Here is a 19,543-nt window from a genome sequence, read left to right on the forward strand (position 1 = left end):
TGTTTGCTTTATAAAGTTGATCTTGGATAGAGATTATTAATAGAGTCACTATTCTGTACTTTAGGATTAGATAAAGAAGATACGTTTTAGAAATAGCTCTTCTTATGACTATTACTTTATTATTTCACTTTTCAGCACTAATGTTGATTTTCATGTGTTATTTTTATAAATACCCATCACTATCCTAGCTTAGGCTCATAATCTCTCCATGGCGTTAGTAGTCTGCTTCTCTCCTTGACACTAGCAATTTTTTATAACACTTGTGAAAGACAGACATGCTAATTCCTCTACAGGTAAACTACACAGTACACCTAGGAGTAAAGGTTTTCAAAGTTTTTTTTCAAAAAGATTCTTTTCAAGAAAAAATAATCTACTTTAGTACATTTAGAGTTGTGTTATTTAGTTTTTCTCCTTTCCTTTCCTCCCCTGCAGTGCCTACAGACTGATAATGAGATCACTGGTATTCTGAGCCAAGTTTATAGTTAGTGTGGTCATGTTTAAACTTTTGCTATCTTGAATAAATGTTTGGTAACCTCAATATTAATGGTCTAACAATGATCAATTCTTGGCCTTTTGAGAAAGAGATTTATTATTGTGGTCATATTTGAAAAAAATGATTTAGCAATAAATAAGAAAAGAACACAAAGTTTTCTCCCCCAAGTAATTATTGCAGAAGAATGTTGTAAGTAGTATTTTATTAGCAATGAGTGAAATCAACATTCTCAGAGACTGTTGTGTTTGCAACTAGAAAATATATATCTTTCTCTGAGCATGTTGGCATAATAAAGTCAGGTACTTTGTAGCTGTTTCCCTTGTATAGATAGTGTTGATGTAGAGCAGGGCTCCATTAGTTCTTTGTTTAAAATGAGGAGAATTCAATTAATTTATTGCTTCTTTGAGGGCAATATAAGAAATGTTTAAGGTATAGTTATACTTTATGAATCAAAACAAAGTGCTATGAGGCTCAAACAAATAGAACATCTTCTTTTAACCTTACAGAAATAAATGTTTATCGAATAATGACCAAAGCAAGTGTACACAGTGAACAGTTGGGGATAATCTGATAATACTGTACCTACTTAATAATGTCCCATTATGACCATTTCACAAATAATATTTTATTGAGTACAAGAAAGTTTCTTCGGAAAGATTCTTCAGGTTCATATTTTCCCTTAAAAGGACAAGACAGATGGGGATATGGAAGTACGAATAACCATCAGATTGAATACATGGGAATAACCTTTTTTGTTGGATATTTTCCCTCACGCTTGTTTCTAGAGAAAAGAATTCTTTCTGGATTTAATGCAATCTTGTTTTAGGCTTCCAAGAGGTAAGCAGAAAAAGAAAATGGCTGTTTGTAAGAAATCCATAATATGAACAGATCAAACATAAATTCAGCTACTAGGAAGAAGCTTAGCTCAGGGAAAATATCATTAACATCACCATCCTCTTTAGTTCAAAAGCTTACATTTCATTCTTGGTGGATGCAGATTTTGTGTTTTTTAGGTGATTGCAAACGCTAATATTAATGATATTTTTTAGCAGATATCTTTAAATTGTTTAGAAAATATTTCACATTCTCTTAAAGAAGCAAATAGGGGTTCTTTCATGGGCCAATTTCATCACTAGCACTCACCACTTAATATCAATAAGTATGAACACAATTGATTTGTTGAAATTGTTTTTGTTTTTAAAAATGGTAATATATTTATGTCTTAATTAAAACTTTTGTGGACTACATTTTCAAAAGCAAATGTAAATAATTTCTCTAAAAAAATTATAAAGAATTTTCTACAAAACTGATTAAGTTAGCATTTTAAAATCTTCTTAAAGCCATTTCCTGTATATATATTTTGAAAATTGTTATGCTACTCTCATACTTATCTTCAAGAAATTTAGTATATATTTAAGTGGTTCCTAGATTTTAATCTGAATTTTTAATACTTTAGCCTATTTAAAGAAATTTGTGAGGTTCACTTATTGCTCTAGTTGCAAAAATTAATTCCAGAAAGAAATTAGGGACTTGGATCATTCAGGGATACAGTGTTCATTAGGAAAAAATAAGCTCATATTAATCAGGTGGTAGTTTTAAGGGGTAGTTAAAAATAAGCATTTGGAGGAATATTTGGAGACAATAGAAATTGACTAACTTATTCTTAGTTGTCTCTTCACAGCCTTTCTGTATAATAAATTCCATTTTTTATAACTCTGCAAATCAGATCTGCATTAAATTTCATTATTTCTATAAGTGATCTTTACACAATACTACTTTGTGAGGGACCAGATGATGCTAGCTAATGTTATTAGCCCAGGTTGAAAATATAAGTGTGTTGATAAAAATCTACAAATGTATAAAATCCTACAAAGAACAGTAATATTTTAGTAGCAAAGAAGATAGTGTCAGTTGACAATGCATTTTTCCAATCCATTCTTTCTGAGAAGGTACCAGATTGGAAACATTGTAACCTTGTACTTGATTTAAGGTTTGAGTAAGTTAAGAGCTGGGTGATATATTGTTTTAAAAGATAAAGTCTAGGCAGCACTATTTATTACCAGTTTAAATTTCAGTATTCAGTTCATTCATCACTGCCTAATAAAGACTACTTCCTTTTTTACCACGTTTATTCACTAACAGTGGATGTTCTACCACTGTCCAAAAAAAGACAAAGACAGATGCATCTGTGTGGGCAGAATATGTGCAGTCAGGATGGCTACATGATGTCTACCAGATTTAACAAATCCAGCAATACAAAGCCTATAAAAGTAGGACTGCTAGAAGGGACTTACTATTAGATAATTTAAGAATTACAGCCCCGAAGGACCTGCTTGTAGCTTTTGGCAACCTGGAGGGTATTTTGAGTGCCTGTTTCAGGTAATATTCAATTTGTTGACTTTGCAAAAAAAGGACCAAGATAATACTCAATTTATTTGCATAAGTAAGGTAGCCTTGCTAAAGTATTAAAAGCCTTTCTTTTTGCTCAAGGGTACAAAGTTTCAGACAGATAGGAGAAATATGTTTTGAGATTATTTTTAAAATTTTTTTAATTGAAACAATTGGTTTTATGTATTTGTGGGGTACAGAGTTGACTATTAGTATTTGTGTACAATATGTGATGGTCAAATCAGGATAGCCAGCATATTCATCATTATAAAATGTAACATGTATTTGGGTTGGGTTTTTGGTTTTGTTTTGTTTTGTTTTTGCCACGGAATAAGTCTTGAAACGTTTAAAAAGACTAAGATCATAGAAAATATATGTTCTCTGACCACAATAACAAAAGGAATTTAATAATAATAACAGAAGAAAATTCACAAATATGCGGAAATTAAACAACACTCTCCTAATTAAACAATGAGTAAAGAGAAAAATCATAGAGAAATTAGAGATTACTTTGAGATAAAAATTCTGTTGAGAATTCTGCTGTTAGTCTGATAGGTGCTCCCTTACAGGTGACTTGACACTTTTATCTTGCTTCTTTTGAGATTCTCTCTTTGTCTTTGAGCTTTGCCAGTTTGACTATAAGTGTCTTAGAGAGGACCTGTTTGGGTTGAATCTGTTTAGGGCTCTTTGAGCCTGTGGATCTGAAGATCCATGTGTTTCCCCATACCTGGGAAGTTTTCTGATATGATTTTGTTGAATAGGTTTTCCATGCCTTTTCCTTTCACCTCCCCTCTGGAACTCCCATCATGCAAATGTTTGTGCACTTAAGGTTGTCTGCTAGCTCACTTAGATTTTCTTCATTTTTTAAAATTATTTTTGCCCTTTTTTGTCCACATGGATTATTTCAAAAAGTCTGTATTCAAGATCAGAAATTTTTTCTTCTGCTTGTTCTAGCCTGCTGTTTAAGCTATAGGTTGTGTTTTTTATTTCGTTGACTGAATCTTTCTGTTCCGTGAGTTCTGTTCATTCTTTTTTAAGGTATTAATCTCTGTAAATTTCCTCCTTCATATCCCGGATTTTTTTTCTCATTTCATTATGTTGTCTAACTGAGTCTTCTTGTATCTCAGTGAGTTTCCTTAAGATTGTTGCTTGGAATTCCTTTTCATTCATTTCAAGGGTTTCCTGCTCTGTAGGGTCTGGCATTTGAGAATTATTGTATTCTTTTTGTGGTGTCATATTTTCTTGGGTTTTCATATTTCTAGTATGTCCATGTTGATGTCTGGTCATCTGGTAGAGCAGTTGCTTCTTCTGTTGCTCTGGAGTGGACTTTGAGGAGGGAGCTGTCCTCTTCTTTTTCCAGTTTCTGGTGGTGACTCTCCTTGTGTCAATGCAGCCGAGTCTCTGGCGGGCCACCTTCATGGTGGCTGTGGCTGCTGGTGTGGTATCAAGCCCCTTTTGTGGCAGCTGTGGCTGTGGTGGTGGCTGTGGAAGTGGTGCTTTCTGCATTCTCTCTTGCCTGCTTCTAGGCAGTGGGGTGCTTCCCTCAGCTCCTGCCTAGGCCCCCAGGTGCTGCTCTCTCTTGCCTGCTCCTGGGTAGAGGGGACAGACTACCCTCAGCTACTGACTACTTTTGAGATTTATTGCACAGCAGGGTGACTATAGTCAGTTATAGTGTACAGCAGTCCCCCCTCATCCATGCTTTTGCTTTCTATAATTTCTGTTACCCATATCAACTGTGATCCAAAAATGTTAAATGGAAAATTCCAGAAATAAATAATTCATGTTTTATTATGAATTGTTAATAATAAATATTATTATTAATATTTGTTAATATGGAAATAATGTTAATATTAATAATAATTAATAATGGAAAGCCATTTAGTCAGATCAGATGTACCAAAGTAGTGGAAGAAACCCTGTATCAGAAGTCAGTGACAGATCTAGGTCTCCTGTTGAAAACTCATCTAGGGCCTTGTGTTTTCTTCTGAATTTCACAGGTGATTATTAGAATTGTGATTGCACTTTTATCATTTCAGTATCAATTACACTTTTAAAGGATAGCAAGGACTTCAACAAAATTAAACATTGCTGTTTATCAAAAAACATTAGAAAAATAAAATAGGCAGCTGCAGATTGGGGGAAAATATTTGCAACATATATATTTAGTAAAAGAGTTGTAGCTAGAATCTTACCATTCAAAAATACTAAGACAATTTTTTAAAAATTATGAATCTTCATGAGATGAAGACAATTTTTAAAATGGGCTAAAGACTTGACCACACATTTATAGGAAGAATAATAGGTGGCCAGTAAGCACATGAAAAATATTTAACACCATATTCAGGGAAACATAAGTTAAACTACTATGGTATAATACCCACTAGATTGGCAAACTGAGAAAAACAAATGTTAGCAAGGATGCAGAGAACCACAACTGTTATCAGCACTGCACTCTCCCTTTTTTTTTTTTTTTTGTTTGTTTTTTAAAAGATGACTGGTAAGGGGATCTTAACCCTTGGCTTGGTGTTGTCAGCACCATGCTCAGCCAGTGAGCAAACCGGCCATCCCTATATAGGATCCGAACCTGTGGCCTTGGTGTTATCAGCACCGCACTCTCCCGAATGAGCCATGGGCTGGCCCAGGAACCACAACTGTTAAACACAAGTCTCTCATGGGAGTGTAGAAAGTGACAAGCAATTTGACACTTTTTAAGCATGCATCTACCTGATGACCCATTGTGCTCAGATATTTATCATGCCCAGGTATTTATCAAAGAGAAATGAAAACATTATCCACAAAAGACTTGTACATGTATGTTATAACTGTTTATAATAGCCAAATACTGGAAGCAACCCAAAATTACATCAACAGGAGTGGATAAAAAAAGTTGTATATGGAATATGTGTATGGAACACTGGATAGCATTAAAGAGTAACAAACTACTGATACGTGCTACAGTCATTTCTGTGAATCTCAAAAACACCTTGTTGAGTGAGGAAGCCTGACACTAAAGAGAACATACTGTATAATTCCATTTATGTGAATTGTTAGAACAAGCAAATCTAATCAGATGATAGTTGTGGGAGCTGGTGGTGATGGTAGCAGGTAGGGATGACAGAGATTATATGGAAAGGGGTACAAGGGAACTTTCTGAGATGATGAAAACATTTTAGGCATGTAAATCTAGGGCTGGAGCTCACAGACCCCTCGAGCCTGTCATCCAGACTGGGTCACAAACCCTTCACACGCAGGTCTATGAGCAAGGTAACAGGAAAAGGTCTTTGGAGCCATGGGTGAAGAAATAATAGGTTTTCTTCTAGACACGAGCTCTGCCCACCAGCAGTTCAGAGCCACTGCCTTACACACTGTAGAGCACACAAAAATAGCAACAAACAAAAGGATACATGGGCACACATGTGCACTAACTCTACTCCCACACAACTTGTTTACAAAGGATGTGGTGCACCACACCCAGTCGGACCTAAGGTGAGGGGGCCTGACTAAACTACTCCATTTTCCTCACAAGGGGTTTGAGTGACACAGGTTTATACATTTGTCAAAACTCATTGAACTATATACACTTAAGATACAATTCATTGCAGTGTATCTAAATTATACCTCAAAGAAAAGAAAAGATAGCAAAATGTGATTAGAATTCAGAGTGGAATGGCAAACATAATTAAAGTGATAGAAAGTAGACCTATCAAGAATAGTAAAATTACTAAAATGTTTTGAGCATATCGTTAAAAACTAAACAGACGATTTATAAAAGTTTGTCCAAGAGAGGCACTGTGTGCAAACAATAAGAAGGCAACATTCTAACAACAGACTCAAATGATTTTTTAAGATCCTTCCCTATTTTTTTCTAGGATAGATTAGGATTCTATTATTATTATGACTGCTTATTATGTCTAAGGGATTGTATTGTGTTCTTTTTGTTCATTTTCTCATTCTTAGCGAGACCTGTTCCACAGAGAGTGAAAGTTTAAAATATCATTGTTCTTTTGAAACTGTAGTACCAACATTTTATTGTTGGTAAAGTTAAAATGTGACAGTAATTACAAGGGTTTATTTGTTATATCTATGTATACACTCTTCTGTGTTAACTCATTAAATCTTCTCAACAAACCTACAAGGTAGTTACTATTGTTAGGCCCATTTTTGAGTTGAAGAACCACAGTCACAAGCTAAAAAGTGCTAGAGCCAAAATTCCAACCCTGTAGTCACACTTCAGATAACCATGCATTTAACTGCTATGCTATACTTTACTTACAATTACATTCTTAACCTTAACAAGTCATTGCAATTTAACAATTTTATTCATTTGTTGATATTTAAATGAATTAAAATATTATTAATGGAAGAATTACAATATTTAATATGATACTAAATTTTAAAATATACTTAAACTGTCAATGTGAATAAAATGCAAAAGTTTTTAACATTTATAGTAAATGAAGCACCAAAAATCTACATCTGTCTAAATAAAGCTTTTGCTTGCCCAGGCCATTGGGGCTGAGTGCCTACATCATCCCATGAACTACCCTGGATTTGATTTCAAAGCACATCATTATCATGTGATAGATGTCATCAGATAAGGCTGAAGTGCCAGCCCAGACTCCAGATTTTTAAGCTAGATTTCAGTTTTACCTTTGGTTATTTTGACTGTTTCATGATGGGTGCTTATTCAACATAAGGACCTCATTAGGATCAGTTTTGGATTTTAATGTTGTTGATATAACAGCATCAATCTTTCTGGCTTGAAATTTCCCATCAGATTTTTGAGTGGCTATTTAATGTATATAATAGTTTGTTTTAAACTGTTGTACTGTAAACACATTTTCTCATGACATTAAATACTTTGGTTCAACTCTTTATGGGCATAGTTTGTAATTATAAATAAGGGTGAACCTCTTCAAAAGATATCATTAGTTGATATCATTGTGAGTACTCTTAGTATATCTACATGTAGTGACTGTACATCTTAGTACCATCCTGTTATAGTTATCTATTGCCACCCCAAAACTCAATAACTAAAACAAAGAAGCCCGTAATTCTGTGGGTCAGGAATTTGGACAGGGTACAAAGTGAATGGTTCATTCTGCTAGATGATATCTGGGACCTTAACTGAGGTTGCTCAAGTGGCTGGAAGCTTCCTGGGACAGCCCATGGGATGTCTTAACTGGGGTGATATGTCTCAGGCTTTGGTTCTGCCTGTTGGACCAGTTTCTCAGTTCTCCTCCATGTGTGGCCTTTCTGTGTGCTAGCCTTGGTTATCTTGTAACATGGTGGTCTCAGGTTCCAACAGGATATATTTCAAAAGTACAAGCCCTAATGTTCTAGTGATTATCAAGCCTCTTCTTGCATCACATTTTTTAGTGTCTTGTTGGCCAAATCAGATATTTACAACTAGTCTGCTCTATTTTAGAGTTCTGTTTTTCCTAGAAGGTATCTCATGGTCAAGCCTAGAGTCAATGTGGGAGGGAATTGCACAAGGGTATGAATATCAGAAGTGCTGGTTCTCTGGAGCCACCAATGTAACAGTATACTAAACATGCTTAGCACACTTCTGAGTATGGTATTTACAATCAGGTATTTACTGATTGATTTTAAAATCAAGGACATTTAGTACATTTGTAGATACTTTTTCTATTATTTTTATATGAATTGTTTTATTTTGCCATATTAACTTTTATTATATAGATAAGGTTAGAAGAATAGGGAGCCTTGAATAGGTAACTATTTTAAATGGATATCCTTGAATTGAGGTCATTCTATATGCATACATAATTTAGCACCAAGGTAATATCAGATCCAAACTGCCATTGTGCTGCCTTACTTCCATATAATATTTCCATCTCTATAAGAATTTACATTATTAAAATATTATTCTCATTACTTTCCAAAGAAATGTCATGCTATTTGAAGACTAAATATGATAATGATCCAATGATATTATGTTTATACCTGTATTATCCTATGCATGAGGATTTAAAAATCCGTTGTAGGGAAAGTTTTTATATGCAGAGTACAGAGTGCTAGACATCAAGTAGGTTTGGTATATTCAAATTTTTGATGGTATATAACAGAAACACTTCTGATTAATTTAAGCCACAAATAAGTATATCAGAAGGGTATCAGCAGACTCACAGAACTGATGGGAAGGCTGGAAAGCCAGGGTGAGGCAGGATGCAAGGCACAGCCTAGGTTCTTCAAACAGACTGCTCCTCCTGGCAACATCACTATTACATATCTGCCACCGCAGTTGCTGGTACAGCTCTACTGTATATTTACCACTATGCTACTGAATTCCATGCCACCATGGCCAGCTCAAATAATCTTTGAAAACATTTTATTATAAAAAAACTTAGGCATACCAGAAAGTAAAAGATAGCAGTGCAAAAAGCAAAAACAAAAAACAGAAAAAACACTCATATACCTATCACTTAGATTTAACAATTATTAAAAGTTTTCCATGTTTGCTTTAAAATACTTCATCACGGAAATAAATTACGGAAGTCATGATGTTTTATTACTAAAACTTCAATATTATTCTCTTAAAAAATGGACTTATATGTCCATAATAACATTCTTATATCTCATAAATTAATAACAGTTCCCTTATAATCATTGAATACCCAACCCATGTTCGGGTTTCCCCAAGTGTTCTCAAATATCTTTTACACCTGATCGATACATGTCAGAATCCAGTCAAGATTCACATATTGAATTTTATTAGTAGTCTCTTTTGTCTTAGTCCATTCAGGCTGCTATAACAAAATTATCATAGACTGGGTGGCTTATAAACAACAGAAGTTTATTTCTCACAGTTCTGGAGGCTGGGAAGTCCAAGATCAGATCAAGGCACCAGCAGATTCAGTGTCTGGTGAGGGTCTACTTCCTGATTCATAGACATCTGTCTTCTCATGTGTCCTCACAGGATAAAAGGAGTGAGGGAGCTTTCTGAGGTCTCTTTTATGAGGGCACTAATCCCATTGATGAGGGCTCCACCCTGATGACCTAATCACTTCCCAAAGGCCCCACCTCCAAATACCACCAAATTTGGGATTAAGTTTCAACTTAAGAATTTTGGGGGGACAAAAACAAAAGATCTCTTCCACTCTCTTTTTTTTTCTTCCTCATACCATTGGCTTATTGAAGAAGCCAGGCCATTTGTCCTAGAGAATGACTGACTTTCTGGATTTGTTTGATTTTTTTTCTAAGTGGTATCATTCAACTTGTTTCTCTATCCTCTGTATTTTATGCTACCTGAAAGTTAGATTTAAAAGGTTGGTTCAGATTAAACTCTGTTGGGATGGTGATACTGTGATGGATGACACTGCCTATAGTGTTACATCAGGAGATATGTGATGTCCCTCACGTACTCAAGACTGATGAAGTACATTCAGGTATTTATAGCCAGTCTTCTCTACTATAGAGTTATGCTTTTCCTGGCAGGTATTCTATGAGGTTATTCTTTGGTAGCACATGACTATCTAGTTTCCCATTAAACCTTTATGTAGAGATTTTGGCATCCATTGGTGATTCTTGTCCCAAAAAAGTAGGGGTTGCAAAATAACCATTTTCTATCATTTTATCATTTCTTCTATATTTATTAGCTTGCATTCTTCTATAAAGAAGAACTGTCACTCATCACCTGAGGCTTTTTGGCTACTTTGAGATGTAGTTCTTATTGAAAAGGCAGGATAAATTCATAATTCTTTTATTACAACTTTTATAGTAACAAGTGCAATAGTCACCTGTAAGGGTGGTAAATGAGTTTTTTGTTTGTTTGGCTTTCTCTTTTATGAGTATTATTTATTGCTCATGGATTTTTATATATTCAATATGATTAAATAAATGACAGTAATTATTCTCCTTGATACTCTAATTATCCCAACTTTAGCCTGTTCTTTTACTTTCCGTATCCAATATTTCTTTAAGATTTAGGGTCCTGGGCAAAAGCATCTTCTTGTCTCTGCTGAGGTCATGTATGCATGCTCTAGCTTTCCAGATCATCGGCTTCTGTAGTGGGAAACAGAGTTCTACCTTCAAGCTACCTTGGGATTCTTCTAAAATACGAAGTCTGTTTGGGTCCTGCTTAGCCAAAACAGTAAATGCCTTCACCATAGTTAGTGTTGGAGCCTCTGAGTCTATGTTTCCTAAGACTTCCTTTAGAACCTGAAAAGTTAATTGCCTGTAAGTCATGTACTCATATGTTAATATATTTTATGGAATGATTACGATTGTTATAAATTTCTGAATTAGGATAAGTAGTATTTTTACTTGTTTGTGTTGTTTGTAATAGGTCTCAGGTGGTATTGTGGATTAATCTTAATCCTTGGTTCATGGTGCATTTTTATCATTGATTGAGAAATATGTTTTTTTAATTTTATTTTAATTGACAAATAATTATATAGATTTATGGGTACAATGTGATGTTTTGATATATGTGTACATTGTAGAATGATTAAATCAAGCTGATTAACCTATCTCTCCTCACATACCCTATATTTAGTGATGACAACATTTGAAATTTACTCTTAGCAATTTTGAAATATGCAATACATTATTATTTACTATAGTCACTATGCTGTATAATAGATCTCAAAAATGTATTCCTCCTATCTGAAATGTTGGTAAAGAGAAATATGTTTTTAAATTGTCTTTAAAATAGTTATTTCTCAAATAGTTGTTAAGCATTAATTATGTGTCTATCACAAAACATAATGCAGCATAGTAAGTGTATTAAAAAAAATTGTTGGGGTAATACCAGGCATAGAAAAATATTACTCTGTTTGCCAGAGTAGACTACAGTAACAATTACAGTGAGACAGAATGTGGCCATGTTGTTAAATATTTGGGAAATAACCTAAAAGAGACTGTGACTTAATCAACTGACACAAGCAGCTAATGGACTGAACCCAAGTGGCCCACTTCATAGTCTCTTTCTAAGAATTGCATATTCAGTTTTGAAAGAAATAGTTGGAAGTTCTACAATAGAACAGTCAGTCAGTCTTCACCTATGAGTGTTCTGTGGTATAAATCTGTAAGGGGAAAGAAAGGATGTTTATGACAATAGGATTTGGCATAACTTTGTCGAATTTATATAGATTAGTGTGACATAAACATGGACTTTGGGAATGGATTTAATTGGAAATGGTGACATCAAATAGAAATTAAATGATTAGATCATTGGTTAATTTTGTCATTGGGATTAAGTTGAGAGTAAATTTGCCTGCCTTATTTTAGAGGGAAGTTGTTTAATTTTAAGGACTAAATCCCTCAATATTTTTACTTTATCAGCACCACACTCTCCCGAGTGAGCCACGGGCTGGCCCTAATATTTTTACTTTATAATATTGAAATTTTTATTTGTACAACTATACGTTATTGCTAATCACTCTGTGCCCTAACAGCCAACAAAGGAGCAAAGAAGAACAGTCATGTTGGGCATATTTTTCAAGAAGTAATGAGTCAGACTAGTCATCTTTATAAACATTATCTTCTTGAAAGATTAATCTTAAAAAACAGTACATCTTGAATCATCTTTTAATGTCTCCACTTATTTTGAAATCTTCCAGCCACATCTGTCATATGTTGTGCCTGCAAGAAAATGGATCTGGATTTAAAATGTTTAGAACTCAGAAGTCATTATAATGAAAGCATGTTAGAAAACCTTAGTTAAAATAATCACAAATGTGCATAAAAAGAGATTTCAAAAGTTAGTGGAAGTTGAGACTACTGTCTGTCAAGAAGTCTTCTTAGGGCCGAGCCGTGGCGCACTTGGTAGAGTGCTGCGCTGGCAGCGCGGCGACGCTCCCGCCGCGGGTTCGGATCCTATATAGGACTGACCGGTGCACTCACTGGCTGAGTGCCGGTCACGGAAAAACGACAAAAAAAAAAAAAAAAAAAAAAAAAGAAGTCTTCTTAAATAGAGCCTCATTTTTCTCATTTATAAAACAGATAAGCCCATGCCCTGCACACTCTATGATTACTCCAGTGAAATTATATATGTGTACACACACTTTGCTGATATAATTTGAATATGTGATTCAGAGACCAAGGCCAGTTTTTTGTCTCCAGTTTATCACGTTGTCTTTTAGGACCCCCAGAAGTATAATTCCTAACTGATAATTGACAGAAGATAGATCACTGGTTGATTCTTTTCTAAATAAATTATATGATATGTAGTAGGGAAAAAAAGATAGCAGAAAAAAGTACTAGACTATGAGAGTAATAATATCGATGGCTAATGTTTACCTAAGGCTTACAATGTGCCAAAGCATTATAAAGTACTTTTCTGTTTCTTAGGGTATAAGGGTACATTATTGATTTGAGATCTTTCTTCTTTTTTAATATAAGCATTTACTTAAGAGCTGCAAATTTTCCTTTAAACATCATTTTAGCCATATCCTGTAAGTTTGGGTATATGTGTTTTGATTTCATTCTACTCAAAATACCTAGATTTCCCTGTGATTTCTTCTTTGATCCATTGGTTGTTTAGGAGTATGCTGTTAACTTCCACATATTTGTGAACTTTTCAAATTTCTGTCTGTTATTAATTTCTAATTTTATTTCATATGGTCAGAGAACATACTTCATATGATTTCAGTCCTTTTAAATATGTTGAGGCTTGTTTTATGGGCCAGAATATGGTCTATCTTGAGAATGTTTCATATGCGCTTGAGAAGAATGTGTATTCTGCTCTTGATGGGTGAAGTGTTCTGTAGATTAGAGCTCACACTTTTGATCACTCACTATAAGATATGAGGAAGAATGTACAAAAAAAAGTATGACACTTTTGCTTTGACATTTTCTACTGAAGTATGTTATAAATATTTCACAAACCTGAGCATTACTGATAAATAGAATTTTGCAGCTTCTAGCAGAAAGAGGAATAATTTGGGTTTGTCTTAAGAGTGGAAGAAAGAAAAGAGAATCAAGATTTGTTGCAACTCCCAACACTACTGTGGATATTCCTCCTTTTCATATGTGAGGAAGCAACCTCAGGGATTTTTATATAAAATTTCCCAGTGTCACACATCTAGTGAGCTTTTGAGCCAGAACTTGAATCCATATCTTTCTGATTGCAAAGCTTGTGCTTTTTCCATGCAGAACTTACAAATGGGAAGACATAAGTGATACTTGCTCTTGATATTCTTATTAATGTTGTTGTTACTGTAAATAGATACGTTGTAAAGTTTTATGATATAAGAGATATTACAAAGTGATTCTGCACTTTAACAAGAATAAGTTTCTATTTTATTGGCACAATTTTCACTTGGATGTTGAGAGGAGATGACATGTCCTAATAAAGCAGTTAATGCTTTGTTGTTAACTTATTCCTAACAACTGGGAGAACAAAGCCGATCAAAATCTGAACTGTGTGGTAAGACTGCAGTGTGTCTAAGTTTATAGACTGAGTCAGAGGTCCTGGCAGAGAAACCTTTGTTAGGCATTAAGATAAACCTCCAGTATGAATTATTAGGAATTACCCTGCAAATCAGTGGAACATGAGAAATTAATCTCAGCCGTAATATTCCAGAACTTGTTAAGTTGCCCTGACCTCGTGTGTGAAGTCTAAGCCACACTCCACTGAATAACATAGTAGAACCCACCTTAAGGTACATATAACATAGTGAAAGTTGGAGGTTACTTTTAGTAGAGAACATGAGGACCTATCAATAACCCTAACCTTTTCTCTCCCAGAGCTAGGGGAGGCTTCCCAAAAGAAATACTTTGAGATAACCTCCAGAACTGATTTGTCATTGCTGTTGTTGTTGTTTGTTCTTTTTTTCTTTTTCCCCCCACATTACCTTTGGACATTCACCACCGTGTCACATACCAGATTTGAATCCTTTTGAACTTGTAGTCTTATTATGGTACAGGTTCTAAATACCCATTGTAAAACCAGAGCACAGTCCCATCCACAAAGCTAATGGCAACGTGTTGAAAATTCATCAAGAAGTTACCAAGATTCTAGAATACTATTCCCCTCACCCAAAACATACTATCCTGCTCTAAACCACATAAAGAAAAGTCATTTTGAAAACTTCGTAACTGCAACAATGAAGGCACATTAAGCTTGTAGAGGAGCACTGTGTTCCTCTGGCCCCTGGAAAATACCTAAGTTTATTAGTGACTTTACCTGAGAGCAAAACTTTATTTACTTACCCACTATTTCCCAGTTTAGTGTTTCAGCTATAAAAATTGAAGTTTGATTAAATGTAAAGTAACTAATTCTGTTGAGCTCCTTGCCTAGGTTTATTTTCAAAGCTAAGAAATTATTAATAAAATATCAGATTTACATATGTAACATTTCTTTGAACTGTTAGTTCTCAAAGCATGGTCCCTAGACCAGTAGCATCAGCTTTCCCAATGAATTTGCTATAAATGGAAATCTCAGGCCCCATTCCAAACCTACAGAATCAGAAACTTTTGGGTAGAGACCAGCAATCTGTGTTTTAACAAGTCTTCAGGTGATTTTTATATGTACTAAAGTTTAAACTATATTGCATTGAAAATACTTTCCACCAACCCCCATTGTTTTCGTAAATGGTCTTCAAGCTCATATGTCTAATAAAACTTTTGTTTTGGTGTTGAGGGTGTGGCATGTGTGAAATATATCACTTTTGTTCTCCCAGGTTTATTCTCTGTAGTTCTAGCTATTGTGCACGATCTTCCAGTTAAGCTGAAGTGTTACCTCATTTGCCTTGCTGTTTCTTGCCTTATTATTGATGTGAGGATTCAGTGAGGTAGTAAGTATATGTAGATATGCTTATCACAGTACTTGGAACATTTTTGGAATAGAGAAAAAGAAAAAAGTAGCCATGTGAAATTCTAATTGTATTACTTTATTGATTATAATTTTTTAATGAATTTATTCCATAAAAGAAAATTTTGGTTTATTCACAAATTAAGGGCAAATATTGAATTTTCCCGCATATCTCATATTGGTTTAATGAAGAACGGTAGGTGTACATGAAGGCCAGATGTTTACCTTATTCTGTAAAATGGTAGTTTTTATTCACGAAGCATGGATCAAGCCTAAATTTAGAACTCACGTAAATATAAATAATGCATCTTTTCCACTTGGAATGAACTACTTTGGATTTCACATTGACTAAATTAAGAATATGTTTTTATTAGGTGCAAGTAGTTTCCAGAGTGCTTTTCCTGGCTCACATCTTGTCCTTATTTTCTTGAAGGGTTGGTCTAGCACAGTTCAAGCAAGTTTCGTGGTTCTGTTTGTCTGCCAGGTGGTAACAGAGTAGGAAACCCACAGAGAGGTTAAGTCTATGTAGCCTAATGGAAAAGAAAAACTGGCCTTTTCTGCAGCAATAGCCTGAGAATGAGTCAGCTCTTGCATCTGAGTGCCTCTGAGGATGCAGCTTGTTTTCAGCTTAATGTCAGCCAGGGTTTGAGAAGCAGAGAATCTGCATTTGTTCATTTAGAGCAAATCTTTAAGCCACAACATAGGTGAGAATTTTTGCAAAAGTCAGGCAACACAAATTGATGGATCCTTCTATAGCTTAGTGCCTACTATATCCACAAAGCTTTTATACTATATTCTGTGTTTTAGGTGGCTAAAGAGGAAAGAAAATAAGGTGTTTTTCCCCCTAAATTTGGAGCTTTATTGTTTACTGTTGGAAAAATTTCAAAAACTTTCCTCTTTTCTCCTTACTGTCTCCTTGCTTCCTTCCCTGCCTGCTGCCCCATGGCTCTTAGGGTTGGAAAGAGGCTTAAAAAATTAAAAATGTAAAGGTTTGTATTAATTCTCCAAAACACTCTCTTAGTGGCATAATGGCCATATGCAAGAGTTGACTCATTCCCAGAACAGAAGGGCATATCAGTATAGTTCCCAAAATGTCTAATTTTGAGATGTGAGATCAAATTTGAGCAAAGTGTTTTGAGTGATTTAGGCTTACAGTTTTATCAGATGTACACAGCCAGTTTATTTATAGTAATGGATAATAAAATTGCAATGGAAATTTTAAGAAACCTCTTTTAAATTCTCAGTATATTCATAGTAATAAACTTATTACTTACTACAAATTGGAATACATCCTATGATAAAATTTATTTATTCTGCAAATAGAAAAATCTGAACATTGTGTAAGCATTCAGATATGACACACCCTTTATGCTCTTCTTGACTAAATATTTTTAAAAAATTTTTTTTTTTGGCATACAAGGGACTTTTATTGATGGTACATGACAAGGTAGGGCTCCCTAGGCCCCTCCCCTTCTTCAGGGGGTCTGGGATAGAAACTGTGCCAAGGAGGGGCATCCTCAGTGTGTTGGGGGACTGAATTGGGACAGGGACTCCCCAGCAGCTGAGGGCCTCTCCTCTTCCTCTTGTGCTCTTACTGGGGCTTGTGGTCGTGGGGGCTCTTACTCCTTGAAGGCCATGTGGACCATAAGGTCCACCACCCTGTTGCTGTAGCCATATTCATTGTCATACCAGGATGTGAGCTTGATGAAGTGGTCACTGAGGGCAATGCCAGCCCCTGCATCGAAAGTGGAAGAGGTCACTGCATCAAAGGTACGCGTCACTGTTGAAGTCAGTGGAGACAACCTAGTCCTCAATGTAGCCCAGGATGCCCTCCAGGGTGCCCTCCAATGCCTTCTTTGCCACCTTCTTGATGTCTTCATATTTGGCAGCTTTCTCCAGATGGCAGGTCAGATCCACAACCAACAGATTGGCAGTGGGGACACAGAGGGCCATGCCAGTGAACTTCCCATTCAGTTGAGGGATGACCTTGCCCATAGCCTTGGCAGCACCTTTAGATGCAGGGATGATATTCTGGAGAGCACCACAACCATCACACCAGTTTCCCAGAGGGTTCATCCACCGTCTTCTGGGTGGCAGTGAGAGCGTGGACTGTGGTCAGGAGTCCCTCCACAATGCCAAAGTTGTCATACATAACCTTGGCCAAAGAGGCTAAGCAGTTAGTGGTGCAGGATACATTGCTGATGATCGTGTGGGTGTTTTCCTCTGTCATGGTTCACATCTATCATGAACATGGGGGCATCAGCAGAAGGAGCAGAGATGATGACCCTTTTGGCTCCACCCTTCAAGTGAGCCCCCACCTTCTCCAAAGTCGTGAAGACACCAGTGGACTCTGCAACATACTCAGCACCAGTATCACCCCATTTGATGTTGGCAGGATCTCACTCCTGGAAGATGGTGATGGCCTTCCCGTTGATGACAAGCTTCCCGTTCTCTGCCTTGACAGTGCCATGGAACTTGCCATGGGTGGAATCACACTGGAACATGTAGACCATGTAGTTGAGGTCAGTGAAGGGGTCCTTGATGGTGACAGTATCCACTTTGCCAGAGTTAAAAGCAGCCCTGGTGACTAGGCACCCAATATGGCCAAATCTGTTTACTCTGACCTTCACCATTGTGTCTTGGGGACATGGCTGTCTGGAATGGGGAGGCGCAGAGAGAGCAGAGAGCCTTTGTTTGTTTGTTTGTTTGTTTGTTTGTTTGTTTGTTTGTTTGTTTGTTTGTTTTTATATTCTAAGATGTTGCAGAGCAGTTGGGGGGGAAGGGAGAGGAAATGAGAGGGAGAGGGGGAGAGGGAGAGGGGGAGAGGAGGAGGAAAGAGGGATAGGGGTATGGTTGAGGTCCGTGGCATCCATCTCATTCCAGCAGGGGAGCCCAGGGTGCTTCTGGCCGTGGTTCTGTGGTCATCTCTGGACTGGATGCAGACGTCTGAGAGGTGTGGCTGTGGCCCTCGGCCTTGGCTTAATATATCTATTCCAAAATATTAGACAGAGCTTCTTTTTTTTAGAGATTATGTCATGGGACCATGGTGGAAATAAAAAAATTTTAACTACTGGATTCTTAAATTGGTAAAAAAAAAATGATGTATTAAGTGTTCTGAACACCAGAGTATTCTTATCTGATTTCATTTAACTTCTTAATTATGATTTTTTTTTTTTTTTTAATTTTAGAGAAAGGCACAGAAGGAATGTTCAGGAGAAACTATTTTAAATATTTCCATCCAAAAAAGAAATTTCCTAAACAGAAATAAGTTTATCTTTATAATCAAAATTCATAGTTTACAAAATCATTAAGTCATGTGATATTGCATTCTACAGAGCTAACCATTGTTTTCATTTTGGTAAACCACTTTTCAAATCTTTATTTTTGTTTTTATGTGTTAGCATGCACACACATTCACAAATACATGATTTTATGTAAGTGGAATACTTTGGTTTTATTATTGTAATTTATCATGTAATCTAATTATTTTAAATGGAAATTTCCCATTATAAACAATGTTATAGTAAACACCCAGTACATTCTTTATTGTGCTTGTCAGGTGCTTGAACACTTTTGGTTCCTTAGGATGAATGCCTGGAATTGCTGAGTGGAATGGTACACACATTTAGCATTGATACATTTTGCCAGTGCTTAAGAGCACTGCATTATTTTTAGTGTTAAGTGTCCTTTTTTTTAACCTACCATTATAGTGAAAAATTACAGCACTAGACAATCTAATAGAATAATTAGTATCAGCAATTTAGTTGGGTTTGACATATTTACTGAGTACTGAATACTGCTTATGTGTCAGATTCTGTGCTAGTTACTAGAGTTGCAAAAGTGAAATGACACAGTTTTATTGGACTACTGGGGATTACAAAGAA

The 19,543-nt window shown here is 35.7% G+C and overlaps 1 protein-coding gene and 1 pseudogene across 2 annotated transcripts in view; one reads left to right on the forward strand and one right to left on the reverse strand.

Annotated features, from left to right (window-relative positions):
- CWC27 (CWC27 spliceosome associated cyclophilin) overlaps nt 1-19,543 on the forward strand; it is a 238,606-nt gene that overhangs the window by 77,336 nt on the left and 141,727 nt on the right. The gene's annotated exons all lie outside the window — the stretch shown is intronic.
- On the reverse strand, nt 17,260-18,292 carry LOC134371057 (glyceraldehyde-3-phosphate dehydrogenase-like; annotated as a pseudogene).

This window comes from Cynocephalus volans, chromosome 2 (genome assembly GCF_027409185.1).
Source record: "Cynocephalus volans isolate mCynVol1 chromosome 2, mCynVol1.pri, whole genome shotgun sequence".
Classification (NCBI taxonomy): Eukaryota; Metazoa; Chordata; class Mammalia; order Dermoptera; family Cynocephalidae; genus Cynocephalus; species Cynocephalus volans.